This window comes from Vicugna pacos, chromosome 5, assembly GCF_048564905.1.
Source record: "Vicugna pacos chromosome 5, VicPac4, whole genome shotgun sequence".
NCBI lineage: Eukaryota > Metazoa > Chordata > Mammalia > Artiodactyla > Camelidae > Vicugna > Vicugna pacos.
In genome coordinates, this window is record NC_132991.1 from 19184878 (window position 1) to 19207527 (window position 22650).

At 35.1% G+C, this 22650-nt stretch overlaps 1 long non-coding RNA gene across 1 annotated transcript in view; it reads left to right on the forward strand.

Annotated features, from left to right (window-relative positions):
* The window catches only part of LOC116280502 (uncharacterized), a 126810-nt gene that overhangs the window by 83765 nt on the left and 20395 nt on the right, over positions 1-22650 (forward strand). Inside the window, exon 5 of the long non-coding RNA XR_004189843.2 lies at positions 12984-13129. This is a non-coding gene — a long non-coding RNA (uncharacterized lncRNA). The remainder of the gene's footprint in view (positions 1-12983; positions 13130-22650) is intronic.

The window sequence follows — 22650 nt, forward strand, 5'->3', positions numbered from 1 at the left end:
TGAATGGAAAATGTTCCTCCAAGACTCATTAGTGTGTCACAGAGATAATAGGGATTTATTAAACCAAAGTATTTTCATTTTCTATAATCCACTAATTAATCCTAGTTGTCATCCTGCTCTGTACCCATTAAAATAAAAATTTTTATGACTCCTGGAAAAGGATGTCTACAGATTGGAATAAGAAATTCAATATTCGGCTATGTCCCTCAAAATAGTCTTCTCAAATTTAAGCATCTTTGTAGTCTGAAGCTTTTGGTTTGAAAAAATGAGGTTTTTTGATAGGAAATTTTTTATAAAAGTTTTTTCTCTATAAGCCTTAACAAGATTACAAAAAAAAAAAGGATTAAGCCTCATTTGGGTTTTTTTTGTTTTGCTTTATTTTTTGCTATCAGCCATCCAAGAAGAAGGGTATATTACAATCACAATTCCTATTAGAAAAAGGAGAAACTAGGAATCCTCTACCAAAAACACCTTCAACTGATGCGTGAATTCAACAAGGTAACAGATTATGCAGTTAACACGAAACGTCAACCACATTGCTGTGTACTAACAATAAACATGAAGAAACCAAAGTTCCTGGAAAGCACAGTATTAGAACCACTGTGGCATGGGACGCTTCCTTTCCCCAGCAGTTCCTGTGTCACCCTCATTAGCATGGCTAAAACCACATGAGAGCGACATTCTACAGTTGTAGCATTTCCTCATAGAAGACACACTTTATGAACAGATGCCACATATGCATGGCTTCAGCTTTTCAGGAAGTTTTCTTCCTAGTTACCCTGCTTTGTCCAGAGTGACCAGATAGGATACCTGTGCACTGACATGGCATGGTGCTTTAGGCAGCTGGCCTGCAGAGCCATCAACAGAGGTCTTCTTGGAGCTGTACCGTGGCCCATGACTCAGATTTCTGGGTTCCATTATTGGTCTTCTAGGCTTTTAGACAAATGCACAGCAGTAAGCACCTGCTCTTGCAACACATGGCAAGCAGCTTTAAAGGGATGTCTGAAACAATTAAATTTAGCAGTTGCTTTTAAAATTCCAGCCATATTTAAGGCATGATAATAAGGACTGCAGTGAATTCAAAGATGAGACAGGTAGATTCTCTTTTCTCTGCCTACAGTCCAATATATCATACATTTTAGTTTATTTTAAGTCCTACATTTTAGCTTATTTATTTTCATATTTATGTTGTCTTCTGATCCACAAAATGATCCTGTGAAATTGTCAGTGAGTGCTGATGCTCCTGTTTATAGATGAGAAAGCTGAGGCTGGAGATATGTGACTTGCCTGAAATTACAGACCCAGCAAGTTGGGCAACAATCGGTCCTGGGGCCACATTCTCCCGTCCACAGTCCAGCCCATTCCTCTTTCTCCAAACCCATCTCTCTGTTCACATTGTTCAATGATTTGCTTGAATTTTTAAATTAAGGGCAATATAGTCTTTCTTATTTTCTTTTGTTTTAGTATATTGTCTTTTATCAAGAGATACATGTTTGATGTGACCAGTATCTGAAAAATTGATGCCAACGTTATATATTCATATCCAAGCATTCCAGTAGTTAGAACATTCTGTGCCTCAAGTGTTACACCTGTTTTATCTTTAAAGGAGTTAGTAGATTTGGGTCCAGGTGCTATCAGTGTTTCTCATAATTAATTGAATACTGGTAGCCTGCTAGAGTAATAGGCATTTGATTGAATCACCTAAAGGATGAAATGTTTATTATTTTAGTACAGAAGGATGTTCTTGATCTTCTTTTTCCTGTCATAGTCTCTGTCATTGTCTTCCCAAAATGTTTATCAGTTATCATACAGAAATGTTTTCTCACTGCCAAATGTGTCCATGAGAAAACATTAATAAGATATTTTGCATGTTAGTTTCAACATCTTTATCACATGGATTTTTCACTTTGGAAAAACAGACTTTGGTGTATTCATACCCTTCTCTCCTGTGTTTATTTACGTAGGGAGGAAGAGCTTCCTTACGTGATAAACATTCTATAGCGCTTGTCTGCAACCTGACTACATTTCACTGATGAAATGAAGCTTTCCTAGTTTTCCAGAGATAATGCTATGTTTTCCGATGCTATTTTAAAGGTATTTCTATATGTGTTAATTGCAAATGGATACTGTAGCTTTCTTAAAAAGCAAGATGAATTTGCTATTCAACATAACCACTGAAACACTGAAAGCAAAAAGATATTTTTAATTGATGAATATGTTTGAACTATTATCTTGATATAACTCACGTAAAGATTGACATCTCAATATACTAAATAAGCAAGCTAACAAACAAAAGATGTTCTCTCCTCAACAAGGGACGAAAACCTGTCTTTTTTTCTTGAGTGACCCTGGGCACCTTAGCCTGAGTAACTTTTACATGTGAATCACAAACCTGACACCACCAAGTCTATAGGTATTTGGACTTTGACCTTATTTATTTTTAATGACGGTACCAGGGGTTGAACCCAGGACCTCATGTATGCTAAGGATGTGCTCTGCCATTGAGCTGTCACTCCCTCATGATGCTTTTACTGTTTTTAAATTACCTCCTTATCTCCTCTCTCACCTAGCACTTTCCATGATGAGTCTGCTAACTTTACACTTCAATAATTTTTCACCTTTTCATGTGTTATTTTACTCTTTTCCAATTTTTTCAAAAATGCAAATGTATTTCCTAGATTTTTGTGGCAATCGAGAATACAGTTGGATTTTCCTTAACATTTAATAAGAATAATAATGAATAGTAAAGGAGTCAGAGGATAGATTTTTTTCCTAGATCATTTTTCTCTAAGTATTATTCATCCTGTTCAACAATTTTATTTTTCCCTTTGATATACAGCAGTGTAAATCACCTGTTGTTTGTGAGAAGCGTTCCCTGTGAAACTGTTTTCATCTTTTAGGATGTTTGTATTTGAGCACAATGACTGTTTCTTCTCTAATATTTGTTTGTGACTGTTCAGAGAAAGTCTTTGACAGTAGATCTTGGACCATCTAGCTCTCAAACCATTTTTAATCCAGAATGCTTTTTAACAATTCATAGGCACCCTTTCAAAGCCTCAGATCTCTTTCCCATCATGTCAACATCTATGACATGGACGACAACAGCCAGTGCCTCTCTACCTTTGACTGGTAAATTAGCCACCTCTTCTTTGATCTTCATAAACTCACAAATAAATCCATCTCCTTTCCTTGACAGAAATCTTTCTGTATAACTGAAATGCTGCAGTCTTAATACTCAAAATACTCCTTTTAGGCAGGCATGCAATTCAATACATCAGATTATCTTATTAATTTTTCTCATGGGATGAAGGGCAGCACAAAGAGCTTTCAGTCACTCAGTGAATAATGAGCCTGTGCTAATCTTTTTATTTTTGTGTACACATAATTAGAACGGGAAATCATATTCCTGTGAATACCAACTTTTGTAATTTGACGTCTTCACTTCCTGTCATACCCAAAATTTAAATGTGAACAACAGTGCTGTCCAAAGCCTGACAAACATTCAGTTCATAAATGCACTTGTGTCCACCCGAGCCTGGATGCTTTATTATAATGAAATAGAGAACTAGGAAATGCTAGTTGTTTACCAGTATCGATTTTCCTCTCCTTACTTATCCTGATTTTATTCAGGGCAGCAATGTGTTCTATCTCCTTTTAGCTATGTGAGTCTGTGTTTCTAGTTCAGTCAAATGAAGTGAAAATGAATGTAATGGTTAGATCTTTAGGAAGCGTTTAAAAAGGAGCTGACTAATATCCTTTGTGCTTTTTGGAATTCATACATGATGGCTGGAATTCTAGCAGCCATCTTGGACCATGGGGTGACCTTGAGGATTGAGAGATCCGCAATAGATATGGAGCCACAATCCCATTCTGAGCTGTCTACTCCCAGACTTCTTTTATGTGAGAGATAAATATTTGAATAATGTTTAAGATGAATTCTAACTAACAAACTCAAAAGAAAGGGAAAGTGTGATTAAGTTCTTTGCCTTTCCATTTTTATTTAAGTTTTATAATGTGATTTTATAATGGGTGTTGTTAGGTTTTTATTTTACATAAACAACTACTACACATATTTATGTATAAGAATACGAATGCTTTTAGAATTACCAACTCAATTATTTTTATATTTAGTAAGATGTATTTTGATGCCTATGCAAATTTTTTTCACAGATATAATAATAGCCAAGATTTGTATAGCACCCCACATTTTATAAGACATACAAGGACTTGATAGCTGATAGCCAGTGATAATTACCTAGAGCTGACTTTTCTGAATGGTACACTAAGCCAGTCATTATTTAGCAGAGACGTTTCAGTTGGGGTGAAACAGACTTGAGTTCAGTTCCTTTCTGTGCTTTTTATTAACTATGTGGTCCTGAACAAGTTACTTAACTTCTTTAAGCATCAAATGAGGATAATAACACTTATCTCTCTGTTGTACTACTGTAATATTAAATAAGATCATGCTTCAAAAGCATTTAGAATAATATCTATATATATTAACATTTAATATCCATTCAGTAAATGATTATTCAGTTATCACTATGATCTTCCAATCATCTTACACACATTTCTGCTCCTTTGATTATGCTGCTTCTCTCACTCTCAGCCTAAAATGTCTAATTGCTCCAGCAGACAGTAATCTTGAATGTCATATTGAGTGGAGTTATTTCTTACATTTTTGATTAATTATATTAGTGTATAATTATAACAATATATATTAAATCCTAATGAATATATATTAAATCCTCCTATATTATAATTTAAACGTTCATTTATATATCTCCAATTGTTCATCTCTATTTTAAGTTCCATGAGGACCACCACTAAGTATTGTGTTTCTTTGTACCTCTCCTACAGTTGGCCAAGGCTGTCCACAGAATGGACCCCCAAAATATATTTGTACATATATAAATGGGTGACTTAAGTCTATCAGTGTGCTTACTTATGGCACAGGTTCCTTAGCTTAAATGTTGAACGGTAGCCTTTTTGTCATTACTTTCATAAACTTGAAGGTCCCCTGTTACTCAAAGACAGGAGTTAATCTTCTTAAGATTTTCTGTCTTTGTTTTTCACTGTTCCATTCATGATAATTTAGCTGCAAACATTTCTGAGTGTCTCTTTCATTTTCAATCACACAATTCACCTGTCAGGGTTATGGCTTAGAGGTCCTTGACAGCAGTGTCACTGAAAGTATGCTCTCTAACCAATGCTTATACACAAAGTGTTTGTTACTTACTGGAATGAGATAATGACAGAAACTGAGATAAAGAGTTTAGAAATTTTTCTAACAATTTGACATTGCCTGGATATTCAAATGTATGGGCTTCATACTTGTCTCATTGATCTGTGTACAGATTAGTTTGAGTATTGCATAGTGAGTTACCTTGCTGTGAACAATGAACAAGTCATGGACAGCTGAATAACATATGGGTCCATGTTGGATTAAGGATGAAACACACATATACATGCACATAGAAAAAAAATACCCTTCCCCATAGTTTGCCATGTACTACGTTAATGGACCCTGAAATATGTGGGATCTCACAAGCTGTTAGATTCAGCACTTGTTGAAATTAAACACTGGAGGTGGCTATGATTTTAGAAAAACAGATTTTTTTTTTCCTCTGAAGACTCTTACAACATAGCCATAGCCTAAGTATTCCTCACCACCTCTCCTTCCAAATGAACTGCATGAACTGTGAATTACCAATTGTTTTTAGGTTGCAAAGTCTGAGTTTTCAAGAGCTTTTGGTTCATCAGTATCAACTCTCATCAACATCATGACATAGAGTAATGGGAATCCTTGTGTTACTGACTCTAAGCTGAAAAAAGACACAATTGCCACTGTACGTTTAATCTTTCAGAGCTTTCCTGGTGCCCATTGCCATCCTCAGCTCTAATGTTTTTATCTTCTCCCTCTGACTACCAGAGAGATCATGGATACTCATGTCTAGTTAGTAGCAACCAGTTACTTGCTGTTCCCTCACACGTCCATCATTATGGCCACTGACATTTAGTAGAGCTTCATCAGAACTAGATTTCTTTGATTACTTAAAGCAAACATGCCTTCAGATCCCTTTCATTTTCTAGTCTAAGTTAATTCTTACTAAGTCCAAATAGGGGTAGTTATTGAAGAAGGCAAGTGAGGTGAAATATATTGAGAACCTACTATGTGCTTGGTACTGGCCACTGTTTAGGATATTAAAAATGTAGTCTGTTTGATCACTTAACATTAGATTCATGTCCTGGGTAAAGAGCTAAATGAGATATATGTACTAAATATCTACTTACAAGGCACCATGCTAAATGGTGCAGAAAATAGAGCAAAAATATCTATCTCCTTTAGGAGAAAATACTCTAGGGCAAAGTATAAGACAGAAATAGTATCCATGAGGCCAAATGCATATCTAGACCCTAATGTTTTCAGATAAAGTATCTTTGCTTTTTATCTTTGCATGTTCAAATTTCAATTTAACTGATATATTCATTTATTTTTCATGCATACTGATGACCATAATATTGTAATTAATATCAATTGACTGCTGATTATTTGCCAGTCAGTGATCAAAATGCTTCTACCTGTATTAGCCTATTTAATAATACCCAGAATCACAGAATCACTCTAGGAATTGGTGCTATCATTATCTTCATTTTTATAATATTTGCTCATTTAATCTAAATAAAAAATTTAGTATCATACAAAGTGGGAAACTGAAGCACAGCGAACTTAAATGACTTAACCAAAATTTCATAACTATAATTAAAACAGTCATTTAAAGGGTTGTTCTAGATGGTTTTGGTTTATCTAGCATAATCCATCAGTTAGAGCGAACCACAGTCTCCCAATTCAGCAACAGGAATGCACTGGTATTTGGAAATCTTCCCTAACCACAGGACAACCAGTGAAGGCCTGGACAGTTTTTGGATTAATTAATTAGGTAATTAATTTAATAATTGCTTGGGTATCTACTGTGTGATAAGAACCATTCACGGTATCAGCATTACAAAGATAAATGAGACGGACAAGGTCTTGTCCTTGTATCTTGTGGGCTCTAGAGGAGGGCCTGGGTAGCATCCACCTGTCTTAATGTTTTCCTAAATGGGAGCTATCTCCATGGGTTATTCTAAAAGGAGTAAAGTCAATGTTTCTTCAACCTCTGAGAGATGGAGGGGTTTTCTCTCTTTAAAAAATTATCTCTGACCGTTTTTTCTTAGCCTCTCCAGCATTCTTGCTTTACGTTGTGTGACTGATTAGTCACAAGACTCAACCATTCTGTGTAGAAATCAATTAGAATGATAATGCAGTAAATTCCAGGGGACATCTGAAAGACGGAGCAAATTATGGATTCTGTGTTTAGTCACATATCTGCCTTGTTTTACATGTCAGTCTGTTTCTGTCTCTTCCAATCTATTTCCCACTCAGACTGATTCCCTTGGAAGAAGCCAGAAGTTTTTCATGTCAGGAAGCAGGTGAAACTCCAGCAGACATTTGAACCAGAGGCTGTGAGGTCAAGGATGTCATTTTGTAGGGTGTCCGAAGACTTGGATTCTACCACTTTCGAACTAGGTTAGCTGGGAAAGCGTTTAATTTAACTGAGTCTCAATTTATCTACAAGATGAGGGGAAAATAATAATTAATAAAACATCTTAAAAACTAAGTGAGACAAGGTAACGGACTACTTGGACAAGTGAAAGCAGTGTACCTATATAAGGCGATGGAGTAGGGTGAAAAGAATAGGGCTTTTGACCTCAGGCAGATAGAGCTCAGTGGTTTAGCATAGAGGCTTCTGACTTAGACTGTTTGGGTTTAAATCCTGGTTAACCGCTTGCCAGTGGTATGAATTTGGGCTATATGCATGATCTCTCTAACTCTCTTATCTCTAAAATGTTAACGATAATTGCACCTGCCTTGAAGTGTTTTTGTAATTTTTAAATGAGAAAAATAAATGCCCTTAGCATAATATCCTAAATTAAGGCTTGTATTTCATTACTTATTTAGTGGATGCTAGATCAGGTTCTATATGTTTTTATCAGTACTGTCTTGTTTTGCCTTTAGTATAATCAATACAAAAGAGCCTAATATTATCTACACTTTGTAGGTGGGGACACTAAACCACAGAGAGTTAAGTTGCCCAGATTCATAAAGATAATAAATACTGGAACAAAAATTAGATCATTACACTATGAGTTCAGACTTCATGCTCTTAGCATTCTGCTTTACTGCCTGCAATGATGAGGGACAGGGGAGTAAGTAGAGGGAAAGCTGTTACCCCAAATTCCAACTTAGTACTTGTGTGACCTTGGGGAACTTCAAACACTCTGGGTCTTAGTTTCCCACACAGAGATGAACAAGTGTGTCGTGGGCATTGAATGTAAAAATATATGGGAAGTATAGCATATAGCTTGCATATATGTATAATGAAGGCTAGTTTTGTAATAATTAGTTATGAATGAATTGCTGCCTATTAATTATTCCTCACTGAAGGTTTATTCTTTAACCAGTGTAAGTAAGAAAACAGATGTCATCTGGGCAGGGTTGTTTACTTTCGGATCTCACAGTGAGCTCTCTATACCGATCCAGCAGCTTCTCAGAGCAAACTTTTGTACAGATACTTGGTCCCAAGTGTAATTAATGCATGCTGCTCAATGATTCTGTGTCTGAAGTGAGACCTCCCTGTCTGTGTCAGTGTTTTGGAGGGCTGTCTAGTGCTGCAGTCACAGGAAGTGCTATTAAGCATTGTTGGGGAAAAAAAATCAAAACCAACAAAGAACCCTGAAATTTTTTCTCAGATGTAGAAGTGAAATCAGTACTCCCCTTTGTTCTATGCTGGGGCACTTCCGGTGTTATCCTACCACACCTTCCCCTAGCTCCACCCCCAGCAAAGGTCCTTCAGCTGTTACTGCTGAACATCAGTGTCGACTTCTCAGCATCAGTGTAGTTGTATGATGTTTAATCCCTTAGTATTTTGTTAAAATATTGGTAATTCCCCATGTTGAGGAGGGTATGGGATAATTAGCCCTCTCACCCGCAGCTGGCATGGTGCTCTTAAACCATCTGGCAAGAGTGAAAGATGGAACAGTCTATAAAATCAAACAGCGGAATTCCTAAAGATAAATTAGCACCTCCCAGAGTCTGAGGCACAAAGTAAAAGTTTTTTGAACTCTAAATATTATTTTCAGGGTTTTGTGTATTTTTTTCTGAAAATGGAAGTAAGCATAAGACATATATTATGTAGCATTTGGAAAGTGCAAGTATATGAAAAGCAAAAAAATCGCCAGTGTTCCATGCGGGAGTGACCACTGGAGTTGCCAGAATAATGTACAGTAAGGAATTTAAAGATATTTTCCGTTTTTTTTTTTTTTGAGAGTTCTTTCCTTTTCCTTGCTTTTCAACACTTAAGTACAAAGGAGAAGACTTTATTGAGCAACATGTACCACTCATCTTCTTTGGATACACCTACCAACTCAGAGAGCTCACTGTTTGTACTGTTTATTCTGGGCTATTGTGGTTTAGTGGCTGCCTAGCTTCTTAAAAGTCTCCCAAAGTTTCCTGCCTTCTGCTATTATGCCTCTGTGTAATACCCTCCCCTTGTGTGCAGATGGACCCAGTAACTCACTTCTGATTAATAAAATCCAGCCAAAGGGAGGGGACATCACTTCTGACATCTTGGTAGCATGAAGTAAAGCCTTTTCCAGAATAAGGCCAGCACCAAAAGAGAAAAAAAGAAAAAGGGAGAAAAAGAAGAGAAAAAAGAAAGGGGAAAAAAAGCCCAGAATACACAGAAGGAGAAGTAGTATCAGAAATATTGTTTGAAAAAAATATTGTTTGAAGCCAAATCAAGTCCCTTAAGGCAAGCCTTGTTCTTTGGTTTAAGCCTTCTCCTTTGGCAAAGTTTTCTATCATCTGCAACGAAGAGTCCTAAATAATATATTAATGCCAGTTCTTAATGCATAAACCAAATATCACACCCCAGAATGTCTTCATTCACCAATAAGTGGGTATTCATTCATTCAGTGACTATAATGTCTACAACATATGTTTAAATCACCAACTGGCTAAACTGCTGTTTACTTTAGGAAAATAGGATGTGATCAAATGAAATACTACCAACTTAATGTTTACATGCCATTGAAGATGAGGGACGTTCCTTAAAACATGATTTTATACCGTACATTTTTCAAAATAGTTTCTCCCAAAGTAAGTTAAATAGTGGCAATTTAGTGATTTGTTTATATTTTGGTCACTTAAAGCTATGATTGGGTTAGGATTTTATCTCTTCTTTGGGTATTCAGAGGAAAATTATAAAAGGACATTGGCAACCCTTTATCCATTTTGAAGTCAGGCAGTCATAGTACCTTGTCTGCATTCTAGAATATCATAAGAGATTTAGAAAAGGCTTTTACTGAGAAAACGAGACATTTATCAAACAGATTTGAATTTGAATTTTAGGTTGTGTTTAATATAACTAAAATCCTTAGCTCCTGGCTATGTTAATATAATTTAAAGGGGACCATAAAATTTTGTTCTCTGGAGCTAACCCTTTGAAAGCTAGTTGCTTTTTAAATTAATATGAATAATACATGAAATGTAGATGGAAATTTTTCTGGGCTCATGCTATTGCATCGTTATGAAGATATGGCAAATAACTGCCCAAGAAAGAAGTTCAAAAATAAAACAGAATAACATCTATTATGCATTCATATTATTGCTGCACATCAGTATTTTCTACTAACTTTTGCAGTACACGACTACTGAAAAATCGTTGAAAATATCGATTGTTAAGTACATGCCCTGCTTTAGAAAACTGATGAAAAACCCTTAGCTCCACAGCCTGGTTTAAAAACAGGACACTCATTAGTTCTGTGTGAAGTTCTTGCACATAATTTGCCATGCCTAATGGTTAAAATAGTTAATATAAAATGTTTTAAAATATAAAACTGTTTTAAGCCCAATTACATCTTTCTTTGATAACTTAGCAGACATTTTGCCTTCATTCTATCAAATTCATTGTAATATACAAAACTCAGATGAAATTAGTTCTAGATTTTTTAATGTTTTGATTGCAATGACTTAAAATGGTTGAGTTACATTCACACTAGCTGGAATAGACTCATGGAGTTTAAAACGTTTTACATTTTAAAACAACAGCTTGATGCAGGTAGACATCTAAAGGACTCTCAGAAATGCTTGGTGGAAAGATCAGACTTCCTCTCGTCAAGCTGGGCAATGAATCTGGCTATGTTGGATAACTGTAAAGGAGGAATCCACTGATGTGAAGATACTAGAGACACATGAGTTTCCTGGATTACATTTTAGGCATAAATGAACAGGTTAGTTAGGCATTATCCTAGATGAGAAAACTTTCTTAGCACTCAGGAACCACAGAAGACACACTTCTATCTACTAGTGCATACACTGGTCGTACTGGTTCTGTAAAGAGTTAAATTATATACATATATTTGTGTATGTGTGTGTGTGTGTGTATATATATATATATATATATGCATAAACACATACATACACATTTTCTTTTGATTAATGAGTCAAGAAAAATTCCAGGTCACATGTTTTAAACTAAAATTAATTTTTAAATGTTGAAAATCACAAGTTCTTCCCAGTTGTTTCCCTACAGTTCTACTTCCCAGAGAGCATTTCCAAGGGAAAATAACATTTGGTTCATATGGGCCCAGAGCGTTTCTCTGGGCAATTCTCCTAAACTTTCTGTTTTCAGATAATCCCAGTGCCACTTACCTTGTTCCAGGGAATAGAAAAAGAAAAAACTTCCAAAAATAACAAAACAACAATGAAATCAGAATTCCTACTTAATGGAGAAGCACAAGAGGCATTCCCTTGGAGTCGGGAACAAGATAAGGATGTTCAATATTTTCACTACTGTTTTAATACTGTGTTAAAGCAGGGTTTCTCAGCCTCACACTATTAACACTTTGGGCTGGATGATTCCTTGTTGTGAGGACTTTACTGTGCATTTAGGGTGTTTCATAGCATCCCTAGTGTCTACCCATGAGATGCCAGTAGTACCAGCAACCCTCCTCACCCATAGTTGTAACAGCCAAAAATGTCTCCAGATATTTCCAATTATTCCTTGGAATACAAAAATTATACTCAGTTGAGAACCACTGTATGAGTAGTATCAAACAATGAAATCAGACAAGATAAAACTGTTAAAAATATAAGAACTGGAAGAAAAGAAGATAAACTATCTTTGAGATGCTATGACTGTATATGTCAAAATTCTAAGAGAATTTATAATTAAAAAAATAAATTGGTAAGTTAGCAGAATGTCAAAATTAATACACAAACTTTGTAATCTTTTATACCAACAATAACTCTTCAGACGATATAGTAGGAAAAATAATTTATAATAGAAACAAAAAGATAAAATGCTTAAGAATAAATACATAAAATCTCTATGAGGAGAAAGTTAAAGCACTTCCAAAAAAGCACATGGATGGATTTGAGCAAATATAAAGATACATCTTTTCTCTTGAACAGTTCCACTTAATATCATAAAGATGTCACCCCTTCTAGGTTAATACATAAATATGTCAATAAAAAGCCAGTAACTTTTTATTGAACTGGACAAGTTGATTCTAAAGTTTATATGGGGATATAAACTTTAAGAAGAGCTAGGAAACTACTGAAAAAGAAGCGCATCGGTGGGGTGGGAGACAAAAATCTCCACCCAAGCTTAAAGCCTTCTACAAGGCGACTGCAGGTGTAGTATGTCAGGGGACACAAGCCATTGGAGTAGAATGGAAAATTTAGAAATTTAGCCTATGGTAAGGTTGGTTTCTGATTTCTTTAACCATGGATTAGTGTTACCTGTTCTAGATCTTCACTTGAGTGGAATCACGGATATGTGCTCTTTTATGTCTGGCTTCTTATTCATTCATTCATTTATTTTTACTCAGTAGAGTGTCATTATATTATATGAAGATTTATCCATTCTCTCTGGCAGGCACTACGCTTTGCTTCCTCTGGCCAGAAGTCTGCTCTCTGGATTAGGAAGGCACCCTTGGGTAGAAAGTTCACTTTGAGCTTTTCCTTTGAATCATGGAATCACAAATGGATACTGTTTGTTGTCCAAAGCTGAAAAGCAGTTAGGTAAGGTATTATATTTTTGTCCAGTTTTACAGTTGTTTATGGTAGGGGGTTAAGTCCAATACCAACAAATTCAGGATGGCTGGAAATGGAACTCAATTAGAACTTTAAAAATATTTTTATAGCTCTCTCCACAGAAGGAATCCAAAAGTAATGATATCCCAGCAGCAATGGGCAAATTTACTGCCCCTATCTTAGTTTCTAAGTGCTTTTTCTAGGAAAAGAAGTCAGGGCTTCGTGGAGCGATAACTGATTCTAGATATGGTGTGTGGAAGGTAGAAGTTGGGCTTGAAACATCTTTTGTGCCAAAGGCAAAGAAGTACTCAGAGGCTATTGGATCATTCAAGTCTTGCAAATCTTCCCCTCTGGGAAAAAATGGGCTCAAAGACTCTTTCACAATTGGGTAAATTTTAACATGAATTGTATGCATTATGTGATATGGAATCAGTCTTGAATTTTTGGGAGTCAAAAAAAATATGTTTTGTGTTTTTGTTCTGTTATACTAATCATTATAATCATCATGACTTTCAGGCACTTTTCTGAGTATTTTACTTAGAATAACTGATCTAATCATCAAAACAATCTTTTGAGTTAAATACTATTATCTCAATTATATAGACATCTGTATTACTTTCAACCTTTTGCCTTGTCATTTTCTATAACATCACTAGTTTTTCAAAATAACTTACTACTCATAATAAAGTTCTGAAGTACATTGAATTAAAAAAGCTATCAACTATATCAGAGCTTTAAATTATATCTATCATCAACTACATCAGAAATTGTAAATTAAAATGATGTATCTAATTACATATTTACATGATATATTTAAAATTATATAACATAATATGACTATATCATAGATTATATTAAATGCAACATATTGCATAATATGTATAAATTTATTAAATATATAGATATTTATATGATAGAAAATTATATGTAAGTAAGTATATATTATATATAATATATGATAATTATATATTTATTATGCTATAACAAAGTACTATGAACTGATTGGCTGAAACAACAGAAATTTATTGTCGTGCAGTTCTGGAGCCTAGAAGTCTGAGATCAAGGCACCAGCAGAGTTGATTCCCTCTGAGGGCTGTAGGGAAGTATATGTTCCATGGCTCTCCCCTAGTTTCTGGTGGTTTGCTGGTATCTTTGGCATTCGAGGCTTGAGATGCATCACCCTGATCTCTGCCTTCATGTTCACATGACTTTCTCCCTGTAAGTGTGTCTGATGCCAAATTGTCTCTTTTTATAAAGATACCTGTCATATCAGAATAGGGACTTACCCTACTCAAGTATGACCTCATCTTAACTAATTACACTGTTGTGACTCTGTTTCCAAATTAGGTCTATTCTGTGGGACTAGGGGTTATGATTTCAACATAGAAACTTTGTGGGGATGTGATTCAACCCATAACAATACCAATGTACATAGTCCTAAAATTGTGGTGTAGTTTTACTAGCTTTTAGTTTTCCTAATCATACTGCACAGATTTTTGATGACTTGATTCTTCACACAATATGATATTCTTGAGATTCATCTTTGTTAACACTTATCATATTTATTGTTATGTAGATATACTATAATTAATTTATTCATTCTACTACTAATGGATATGTAGATTCATTTAATTTTTATTTTTCTACTACAGCAAATGCTGCCCTGACCATTCTAAACATACAAGTCTCCAGGTGTTTATTGCAAGTGCTCATTAAGGCAGTATTCCCATCTAGTAACTGGCTTTCAAATGTATAGGGTTATTGGCCCCTTCCATCCTGGAGCTGCAGACATCCTTGCTCACTACCCTAGTATGCTGTAAAAATTTCTTCTGTGGACTTGAAAAATCCTAAGAACACTGCTTTACTTTGAGGTTGCTAGAATATAGGGCATGTCCACCTTTACTAGATACTACAAAATTGTTTTCAAAAATGGTAGCAGTTTACACTTCTGTCATCAATGTGTCAGAGTTCCCAATTCTCTACACTCTTGAGAATATTTGGAATTGTCAGGATTAAAATGTTATGAATCTGGCAGTTCTGAAATAATACTGAATTTTGCTTTCACTTTACCTCTGATTACTAAAGAGCAGATAATATCATATTTATTGGCAATTTATATTTTTTTCCTGCAAATTATCTGTTCATGTATTTTGGGTATGTTTCAGTTGGATTGTTCGGCTTTTTTCTTATTGATTAAAGGAGTTTTTATATATTTGAAATGCTAATTGTTTGTTGCTTATATGAATACAAATATAGCTTCCCAGCTTGTAGTTTGCCTTTTAATTTACTGATTGTACTTTTTGATGAGCAGGTTGATTTTCATTTCAGTTAATTGGATTTACTAATCTTTCCTTAGATCTTTCTTTGAGTCTTGTTTTAGAAGTCCTCTCTTGCCCAGAGGTATGCATATATTCTCTTAAATTTCCTTGTAAAGTTCAAGATCTTGCCTTTAAAATAACTAAAACATATTGGTTCTGAAGCTCTCTGTAATATGCTTTTATAGGATGTAAAGTTGTGATCTAATACTATTTTTTCTCATATGAATAATAAATTGTCTTAGTACCAGTTTTCTTTTCGAATAATTCACCTTTTCTCTAGTGACTGGTAATGGCACTATTTTTGTGTTCCCAAGTAAATATGTCTGTTGCTGGGCTCTTTGTTCTCTGCTGTCGTTTTATTTGTCCAGCCTTATACCAGTACCACAGTGTCTTAGTCACTGCGGCTTTGTTGTGAGTCATGTTTTCTCACTTGACAAGGTTCTTAGCTCTGCCTCAGAAATAGCCTTGACTCTTTGCTGTTTCCTGTACATTTTAGAACCAGCTTATCAGGTTCCATAAAATACCTTGATAATATAAGAAATAAAATTGCTGTTTTTTTATACATTAAAGGAAATGGACATTTAAAAATTATATTCAGTCTTTCTGTCCATGAAAATATTGCTTCTTTCTAGTTTACCTAGGTCCTTTAGAATATCTTTCAAATAACTTAAAATCTTCTCCAGAAAGATTTACTCCTATATATCTTATTTTTTGCTGTTGTAAATTGTATTCTTTTAAAATTCCAAGAAAGAGAGGGCTTTTTGGTTGGCGGTCTCAACTCAGTTTTTGAACTTTTCTATGTTTGCCCAAGTTTAAGCTCCAAACATCTTTCTTTAATGTGCAATATGACTAAGTCACATGGGAATGCAGAAAATTAAAATAATCAACACATTAGTATGTGCAGCACATCATAGTATTAAATATTTATGCAGCGCTAATAAGGCCCAACTCCAAAAAAACGGAGTTGGATTCTGCTGCTTCCCAGGACAATACTAAAGACATTGCAAAACAGTAACACATGTGACAGCATTCAGCTCTAGCTCCCAGGACCCACGTGTTTAAAATAAAACGTGTCACTGGGGCCAGGACATCCTTAAGCAATTGATTTCATCTCTCAGGGGATTTATGTTTAAACAATGAAGAGTCTTTCTCTCTACAATCAGCACCTTTGATTGTACACTGTACACTTCTGAAAATAATCAGAGTCAAATACTGTGTTCCTAATTCCAGAAACATTTTTGATTATTCTCTCTGAAACTTAAATATTTGTTGTTGTCTAACTCTAAGAAATCTGTTCAGAAAAACTATCTTATGTTACAACAAAATTGTTTAGTGATCATTATACTAGAAATAGTTATTTAATTCTAAATAAAGGCATAAAAATACTAGTAAGATACAGATTACTTTTAAGGTATTATTTGTTTTAAAAAAAATCCTCTTCTGGAAGTCTGATCAAAAGCAAATGATACAAGGTAAGGAGGTATTTGTAGTGAGTCTCATACTTCTGAAGATATTTTCATGGTTTGAAAATGTCAACTACAACAGTAACAGCAATGATAGCTGTGTTGAAATGAGACATTTGCTTTTCCAAACAAACATTTAAAGACTTCTTTACTGAACTGATTGGCCCATCTGTACCTTCTCTGTGGAATTTCATCTGTCTGCCAATCTTGATGTTTGCCAACACTCAGTCAGAATATGATGCATCAGTTGATTTCATTTGCTGTGACTCTTTAAGTGGTGGAATTTCTTTTGGAACATAGCTGGGGCCTGGATATATTTATATTCATAGTGTATTTCAAAAGAGGATCAACAGGGGTAAGGAAATTAGGGTGAGGCTTACAGGATTTGAAAGAATGATGAGCGTGGGGAATGCACCCCTAAAATTCTACCGTCTCTTTGTTCAAATGCGTACATGATTAAAGTAACCAGATTATCACTCATTTATTCATCACTTATTCAGTGATCCATTTAGCAAGATTAAAGTCCCTGTCCTGGGTGCTGAAAAAACTAACTTAAAACATAGCTACTCCTTCAGGAAAGTTGAGTTCTAGTATGGAAACTTGAATACTATTTTTAAAAACTAAAACCTCCATATTTTATAATATTCTGGAATGCACTCATCCATTCATTCACTAACATGAATTCATTGTACGTAGGCATGTTCATTTAGGACAATAACTTTCTGTTGGAATGTAGTGCTTCTGAATTAAATAAGATGCTCACTTTGCTTTTCAAGATAGGATATTGGTAAGGGAACCAAGAGAGGAGGATTGGAGAACAGTGCATTCTTACTTCACATCATGTCTGCCACAAAACGAAATTAAGAGAGTTAGTAACATATTCCTGTGGTCGTACTTTCATCTCTAAATCTAAAGCTTCTATCAGAATACTGGGTGCCCTTAGTAACAGTATTACCATTTTCCATGATGCTTTCAAATCTCCTTTGCTTAGTTTAATTCTGCCATGTTACCCATCACAGCCCAGCTCCAACTCTACTTTCTCCATAAAGGTTTCCTTGGTTCTTCCAGTCTGCATTGTTTTCCACTTTTGTTGTTTCTCAGCTTGTGGCCACACCACATAAGAGGTTAGGTCTTATTTGTATATGGTCTTGTAAATAATTACTGTGCACATTTTCTTTATCTGATTGAGTTTAAGATTTTAGGAAGAGCCAATGTCATTACATCTTTGGTTTCCCTTGGTTGTGTGAGTGAATGCTTACTGCATATACAGTAAAAACTAATTACTTACTGATTGGTGAATGGATTGATAAGTTGCTAAGTAGGTGTTCTGGGGGTCATGCTTCCTTTAAATATTTATCACATAAAGAAATAAACAATACCTACTGCTGTTGCCACCTCCTTCCATCTTCAGTCCCTTCTGGAATCTATTGCTATGTGTCTCCAGATGCCTGATTTTGATCCTTCCAAGAGACCCTTCGCTTAAGATTTCTGTAATTTAAAATAAAATTTTCTTGGAATTGAGTTATTTGGATGAGCTGATTAGCTCAGTGAAGTAAGTTTACTCTTGTGATGATGTTCACGTTGAAACTCCCTGTTTTCAGAGGAAAGACTATCAAGGGAAGACCATTTAGAATTCACTTAGCATGAATATAAGGTGATTCAGCTGTCATTGTAAGAGTTCTTAGTATTGATTTGTTTTTAGGACTCTCTGCTTGTTTTAAGTCAGGTCTAGCTATAAAATACTACATTTTCTAGTTGCTTCTACTTCAGTGTTTTTCAGACTTTAATGTGCATACAAATCATTGGAGATCTTTTGAAAAGGCACATTCTCATCCAGTATGTCTGGGCTAAGCTTGAGATTCTGAAACTCTAGCAAACTTTCAGGCAGCGCTGCTGCTGCTGGTACGGGACCACAATTAAGAGTGGCAAGAGTCTAGAACACTGGTTTTCAATCCTGGATATGCATCAGAATCATACATGTGGCTTCTAAAAAAATTACAGATGTGATTCAGGGAGTCTTTGAGGGCTTATTTACATCTGTAAAACTCTCCAGGTGATTCTCATTACAAGCCAGGTACGAGGAATCCCATTGTGAGAGTTGTTTTACCATTTCAATCTAAAAGTCTATCATATTCTATTCATCATTTTAGACCTACATTGTCATGGGTACACATATGAAATTTAGGTCAGGAAAAGGTTATCTCTCAGCACCCAGTAATAATAACAAATATTTTTTGAATTGTCCCCTTGGTAACTCAGTAATTTACACCTTCATTCAAACTAGTTTGTTACCTTATCTAAATGATTAGGTGCAGGGTGATAACTTAGTTCTGATAGATGAGGCAGCAGAGAAGGTCCTGGGAAATGTATTCTGTTCAGTTCTATTACGAAAACACAACAGGGTGTGTGGTGGTGGTGCTGATCTGGGTAGATGGGAGAGAAGTCAAAAACCGTACACAAGGGAGCACAATTACTTTTCTAAGTTTGCCCAGAGGCAAAACTAGAGGAAGAATAAATTACTCAGAACTTGAAAAGGAAAAAAAAGGCAAATGTCTGTGCTTAGGATCCTGTGTTCAGGTGCATAGATGTGTGTGTGTGTGTATGGAGAGAGCGAGCACTTATTTGAGCTTAGCAGAAGTGACTGGCCTCCTTAGATTTTTCAAGCGCAAGCGAGAACAGATAGATCTGACAAGAAGCAGAATGGAAAACGCATGTCTGTTGAATCACCTGCATAGATCTACCTCCTCCCCACCTCCGCTTCTGAATTCCAGGACAGTATCTTTCCAGTCATGGTATTAGTTTAATTTCAAGTATAAAATATGTGGTGAGTGCCAGTGGGAAATAATGGTGAGCATCTGCTACAGGTGACTTTTAAGTGATTAGGTCTCATCTGTCTCTTGGGACCCTACTCTTGAACTTGCAAGATTACTCTCCCTGGTATGGACTTAATCTGTATCTTTTCTAATGTTGTTGGAGGCAGAAGTGATGAAAAGTTGCAGTGATTTTTTTACCTTTTTTTTATTTTGCAGTGAGTTTTTTTTAAAAAAGGAACTCCAACATGAATGCAGAAATAGCCTGGCTAGACCTGCAAAATTGCTACACAATACTTAACTGTATAGACATCTATTTCTGCAATTATGCCAATTGGTTTATTACTTTGAGGTGACATTTTTGAACCTTTCAAATGTATAATAAATATACAAAAAGAATTTATCCTTAATGGAACCAGAATAATACTCAGCTGCAAATAATTATATGATATTCTTTCAAAGAGACCATCATCAAATTCAACTATAGATACATTTTCTTTGCGTAAAATTACATGGATTCTGCACATTTCCCCACAACCATAAAGAATATGAGTTAGTAATTTATAGCATGCTTCACTTTCCTCTTTGTTCAAGCTGGTTTATTTCTGAAGTTCTAGCAAAAAGAGCTACTTAGAATGCACCAGTGGATGTGATTTTTAGAGAATATTTCTAATGAGGGGAGAAGGACAATGAGATTGGCAATTAGTTTTCAATAAAGTCAGTCATTTAACCTATTATCCTGCAAAGAAGTGATACAGACTTAAGTTTAGAACAGAGAAAAAAAAAAGCAAGACCATGAAATTCTATTAAGTGAGGAAAAGGCTGATGACATGTTTCTTGTAGCATGTGGAAATCAGTCTTCCCGACTTGCTCTTAATTTGTCTGTGGTGAAGGACAGTTTATTAAATCTTTGTTTCCCTTTGTGATGGTTTATACTTCCATGAAAGACAGGTAGCCTAGGAATATCATATTCATCCTGGAAATTTGTGATAACCAAGTAACTTGTACAACAGATTTTTTAATGATGAATTGTTACTTGTTATGATATACTTAAATGAAATTGAATTTACTTTAGCTGTAAATGAATAAAGCAGACTTTGTTACATAGCTCATTACTGTATATACTGTCTATACTGTGTGGTTTATCTTGTTGGAAATCACTAGAAGGATATGATACAATCTTTCCCACTGTCTGCTTTTAACAAAGAGTGTCTCTGATCCAAACGTAATGAAAGGCTTTGATCTAGCTCAACACATTATAGTTTTGAAGTTTAGTTATTTGGTGTGGACGACTCTGTCACTCAGCTAATGTACGTGCTTGCGTGAACCTTGATGAATCTGTAGTAAGGGAGAAGGCTAAGAGAAATTATTTAGGTCATTGCCAGAAAATGGAAAGTTGGAATATACTTTCTGTGTTAGGAGAGCTCACCATCTAGGAAAAGAGAGAAATAAAAGGATTAATAAAAGTGTTTCAGCAAGTACTGTAAAATAATTTCTCAATAAGAGAAAATTGTTTAGTGAAATTCAGAAAGTGGGAAACTTGAGGTGTGAGATGTGCCCAGAACACCCATATGTGACTGTGGAGATATGATTCAGGATAAAACCAAACAGTTTTGCGGCTGTTAATTGAGAGTTCAAGCAGTCCTATCATTCCTCAAAATAGTCACGGTTTCCATTTTATAGAATTATAATGGGTATTGCTTTTCTCTCCTCCCTCACCAAGTTTTTTAAACCTTTATTTCCCATCACTAAACTAAGTGACAGCTATAACCCATCAGCTTCATTTGATGTTGCCTGTCTGTCCTTCTTGAGCTGACTTGGGTCTGGATATGTTTGATGTTCAACTCTTCTACGATAGGAACTATGTTCTTAAAGTTTCCTTCACCTTATATAGCCCAAGCTGCTCTCTGATAATAAGTACTGATTATATCTTTGATGATGATGAAGAAAAAAAAATAAATAGTGAACTTTTGCCTTTGAAGGAATATTTTATTTTCTCCAAGAGTGGTTCTCTGAAAATTATCTCATAGCGATGCAATGATTGTTTCCTGTTTGTGAAGTCAAATTAAACTTTAATATACATTAAAAAATGCTATAGCTATTTTCTTAATTCAGTTCACTTGTTATAATAGATCTTTATGCAAGCAGAAAATTATCATGACCCTTAGGCTTCTTCTGTATCTCCACTATTTTTTTTTCCACCATCAATAATGTGAGCCCAGTGTTATAAGGATACTTAATTGCAAAGACAAAGTGAAGATAGATGGAAATTGAAATTCAAAGGCTGAGTTTCTCTTAGAAGTATGCTGTACTGCAAATTGAGTGATCACAAGGGATAAACTAAGAAATAGTACAAAAATCCTCTTAATTGTCCTGCACTCTTTGATATGGATCATAAAATTTTTTCAAAGCCCTTCAAGAGGAAAATATTTATTCTCAGGAGGTGAACAGGTCATTCAGTTGATAAATTTCAATATATTCTCTTCTATAAAAATGAAACTTCAAAAACGCAGATTAATTTTTATCTTTTTAAAGAATTAGTCACTATATCATTTTCATTATGCCCTTTTCCATAGCTTGATACACACATATGCTCATACACACACTTTTCTTTACAGATATTTTAAGTATAATTTTTGTTGTCACCAGAAATAAGGTATAACTTAACCACCATGCTCTTTCAAACCAATAATTTTCTCACTACTCATCTTGAACTTACATTGCCTTTTCTAGCATGTATTGTGCTATGTGATCCTTTTCTCAAGTTTCTGGAAATCAAAATATTTATGTTTTTCTTTTCAAATTTTTGCTATTTTTTTCTTTAAAATTTTTATTGTGGAAATTATATATGCATGGGGATTTGCAAAGATATGACAGAGAGGTCCTCATGGACTGTTGGTACAGATTTCCCCAGTGGT